The sequence below is a fragment of the Penaeus chinensis genome, chromosome 9, assembly GCF_019202785.1.
Source record: "Penaeus chinensis breed Huanghai No. 1 chromosome 9, ASM1920278v2, whole genome shotgun sequence".
In the NCBI taxonomy this organism is placed as follows: domain Eukaryota; kingdom Metazoa; phylum Arthropoda; class Malacostraca; order Decapoda; family Penaeidae; genus Penaeus; species Penaeus chinensis.
The window spans coordinates 26,075,308-26,080,307 of record NC_061827.1 but is presented as its reverse complement, the minus strand read 5'-3'; positions in this window follow the sequence as shown (position 1 = coordinate 26,080,307).

Genomic DNA, 5,000 nt, shown 5'->3' with positions numbered 1-5,000 from the left:
CACAAGTCATCACAACTCACATCTCTGACAGTCTGGATTCTAACCAGCCTAGGCTTCTACAGTGGATTCTCAACAACAGACCATATTCACACGCTCACCAAAATAAGAGAAAAAATAAATTAATAAAGGAAACCCCTGTGTATGGCATTCGTTAATTACGATTTGATTCTTTACAAATCCAGCAGTACTGGAAGCCATTCAAAGTCAGGTAATAGAGGAGTTATAATGTAAAATATTGGAAGATATATATGATGGTGGAACAGTAACAATCAAGCTCCACATGGAAAACAATAAAATTCCAATATAAAAAGGTATTAGACAGGGCGATACCATCTCACCAAAATTGTTTACAGCTTGCCTTGAGGAAATATTCAAGAAGCCAGAATGGAACAGAAAGGGTATCAAAATAGGAGACGAATACCGAAACAATTCAAGATTTGCAGATGATATTGTTCTCTTCAGTGAATCTGAAAATTAAATCCAGCAAATAATATACGATCTGAATAGAGAAAGTCTGAAAGAAGGACTTAGGAGGAACAAGAAAAAGACTAAGATCATGTTCGAAAGTAGAGTTCAATTCGAATAGATACATGTACAAGCGAAGCGCTAGAGGTAGTGGACAAGTATCTATACCTAGCGCAACTCATACATGAAAACACATCTAGCGAAGAGGAAATTGAGTAACACATAGCATACTAAGACGTTCCTTGCCATTAAGTTAAAAAAAAAAATTGTTTAACCAATGACAGACGGACAAAGAAAGTAATAGGCTGGACTACAGATAACTTTAAGAGGCCAAAGGCCAGCCCAATGACAAGATGGTGTGACGAAATAACGAAATTTGGGGCCAAGATCGGAAACAAAAAAACGCAAGACTGACAAAGTTAGAAAAGATTGGGAAAGGCCTACATCCTGCATTGGACTGATTCAGGCTGATGATAATGATATGCATATAAATATATATATATATATATATATTTGTATATATACATATATATATATTTGTATATATACATATATATATATATATATATATATATATATATATATATATTTATGCATATATATATATATTTATATATATATACATATTTGTATGTATATATACACATATATCTATCTATCTATCTATTTTTGTATGTATATATATATGACTGTCGCGATGATCGAGTGGTTAGAGTACTAAACTCCGACCCACATGTCCCCGAGTTTAATATCCTGCCGAGGCAGTCATAAAAATGTCAGCGCGCCGACTGCTGGCTCCAGCCCGAACTCACGTCGAAACGACGTCATGGGGGAAGTTGCCGCCGTAACGTTGGCGCGCCAATCCAATCGCCAATCAGTTTATTAGGAAGGGCATCCAATCAGGCACGGGTGGCACTGCCAAATAACCTCTCAATAGTGAAATGAGAGAGGCCTATGACCCCTGCAGCGGTATAAATGGCTATTGGAAAAGAAAGAAAGAAAAAAAAGAAAACAAAGAAAGAAAAAATATATATATATACATATATATATATAGATTTGTTGCTCAGCACTGTCTTTGCACTCGCAAGGTCCTGGCTTATCGCCTGGCCGACCGTCAGGCGAATGAACTGTGAATGAGCTGATGTCAATGTATACTGACATCAGCATGCTTTCTTAGTAAGCATATTTCTCTACGAACATGTCCACCTGGATATGGGACCATATATGTATGCATATATATGCATATATATACATATATATGTATATATAATCATCATCATTTGGAAGCTAACGCCGGCAGAGGCGAGCCGCCAGTCAGGGGCCCGGCCCATCACTAGCTTCTCACGACAGGTTTGATTGATCTGCCCAAGCCACGACTTTCTCGGTCGTCCCACAGGGCTCCACCCAGAGTTGTCTCGAACAAAGACAACCTGGTGGGCACGGTCGTCCTGCGGGAATCGAGCCAAGTGGCGGTATAGCCTGAGTTGGCGATCGCGGATTGTGCAAGTAACAGATCCGGTACCGGTCTCACTGTGTAGCCGTTGGTTGGACACATTGTCCCGCCAACTGTACCCTATGATCCGGCGCAAGGATCTGTTACAAAAGGCATCAAGACGAGATTCCAAAGCACAAGATAGCATCCAAGTTTAACTACCATATAGCAAAACTGGCAGTATCAGGGCCTTGAAAACACGTAGCTTGGTCCTTCTGCACAGGTACAGGCATCTCAAGAGATTTCATGATCCCTACTGACAGGCCAATCCGTCTACTGACTTCCTGGTCTGACAGCCCAGAGTCGTAATTGCACTACCGAGGTATATAAAACTCTCTGTGACTTTGTTGTTTTCACTGCAAGCATGTACTGACTGCACAGGGTCTCCTAGTAGTCCAAGGAGACCTCTGGCCCCTTCTCTTCATTGCTAAATGCATCAAGAGCCGCCACTAGGATTTCCTGAAATTAAGCAACATCATCAGCAAAGTCAAGGTCTGTAACCTTGATATTGCCCAGGGTTGCTCCACAGTAACTTTGGACAGTAGCTCTACCCAGTATCCAATCCATGAAAGTGTTGAAAAGTGTTGGTGCAAGAACACAGCTTTGCCTCACACCTGAACTAACAGGGAAGAAGCTTTACAGGCCCCCCACCACACTTTACAGCACTATCAGTGCCTGTATACAGGTTTGCTATTAAACCAACAATCCTTGTTGGAATTCCTCTTAGCCTCAGGATCTCCCAGAGTGATTCGCAATGCACTGTATCAAATGCTTTCTTGAGGCGCTCTACAATGACTCTAAGTGCCAGGATGTGGTCTATTGTGGACTTACCAGGAGTGAATCCAGATTGCTCCAGCCTTTGGTGCCTCAGCAGGTGGTCTCTGATACATCTCAGTAAGATGTGTACGAGTACCTTGCCTGGTATACTGAGTAGTGTAATGCTCAGTGATTGCTGCAGTCCCACCGATCCCCTTTCCCCTTCCAGAGAGGGATGACCACACTCCTCAGCAGGTCAGGGGGAATGGTACCAGTCTTGCCATAAGTTCTCCTCCAGCCTTTAACAATTCAGCTGGGATGCCACAAACACCTGCTGCTTTACTACTCTTCAGCTTGGAGATCCCCCCTTTGACTTCAGTCAGGGAGGGTAGATCCTCGCTGATGTGTGGGTCTGGCAGAGGAATCTTAAAATTAACCACATCCATGTTAACTGTTGGCAGATCAACCTGATAAAACTGCTGAAAATACTCATCCCATCGCACACGCTCCCCAACAGGATCTGAGATTATCTGGCCACTTGCTGAGCGGATTGCAATTGTCTGTGAGAAGGGCTTGGAGTTCAGCTTTCTCAGGGCTGGGTAGGCAGGGCGATGGTCATTTACTAAGAAATGGCTTTCGACCTCCTCTGCAAGATTACTGATAAACTGTTCCTTATCCCTTCTCAACAATGACCTAGTCCTGCGCACCAGAGAACGGTGCAAGTTGCGATCGCCTGACAATTGAGCCGCATGACAAGCATCTGTGGCTTCCAGTGCTCTCCTGCGAGATGGAATTCTGTCTTGCTCTTGGGCGTTCACCAATCGATTTTTGGGCTGCATCAAGCGTTTCACGCTTGAAGGTGTCCCACAGAAGAACAGGGTCCGTCAGGCCCTCGAGTGCTGTGAGACGACCAGGGATAGCCTCGGCAAACCCCCAGGCACACTCGTCCTCCCTCAATCTGTCCAAATGAAACACCTTAGGGTATTCATTTGGGCGATGGGGAGTTCTAAAGTGGACCCGGAGAGTAGCCACAATCTATGATCAGTTCCACAGAACTCGGCGATTCGATACACCCAGCAGTTCTGGAGGATCCTCCATCAAGTGATAACGAGGATGTGGTTGATCTCCTTGACCACACTGTATCGCTGTACCAAGTCCAACGATGCGGGTCAGAACGCTGATACCAGGAGCCAGAAATCCTCAATTTCTGAGACCTAGCAAAGTCATGGAACAGGAGGCTATTCTCGCTGCCAGCATCAGCTCCTGAGCCATGAGGACCGACAGACATCTCATAGCCACCTCGATCGCAGCCGGATACCGCATTGAAGTCACCCAGAACAATAAGAATATCTCGCTGAGGACAGCTGTCTGTCACAGATGCAAGTTTGGTGTAAAACTCTTTCACCTCAAGTTTCTATACATTCGTAGGAGCTTACACAGCAATAAGAGACATGAAGCCAAACGAAAGCTTCAGTCTCAATACCATAATCCGCTCATCGACTGGAGTGACCTCTACTACTGAGGGTTGAAGTCTGCAGGAGATGGCTATGGCTACTCCCTGGAGATGGTGGCCATCGCTGCGGCCCGACCAGTAATAAGTATAGCCACCCACACTGATCGTGCCGCTGCCAAGTCATCACACCTCCGAGAGTAGTGGTAACCGATCGTCCTGTCGCAAAGAACGGACGTTCCAAGCCTCCACCCTGACTAACCTCAGGCAATCACTCCGGGTGGGCGCCACAATGGATATATACATGTATATATATATATATATATATATATATATATATATATATACACGTATATGTATATGTATATATATACGTATATGTATATGTATATATATATATGTATACGTGTATATATATATATATATATATATATATATATATATATATATATATATATATATATATATATATATATATATATATGACTGCCGCGATAGTCCAGTGGTTAGCGCAATAGACTCCGGCCCTTGTGGTCCCGAGTTCAATCCCCCGTATATATATATATATATATATATATATATATATATATATATATATATATGTATATATATATATATATATATATTTGCATATATATGTATATATATATGTATATATATATGTATATATGGTTGTATATGTATATGTATATATGTGCATGTATACATATATATGTATATATATATATTCCTTATATAAACATGAATAATAAAATGAGTAAATGCACACACACACACACACACACACACACACACACACACACACACACACACACATACACACACACACACACACAC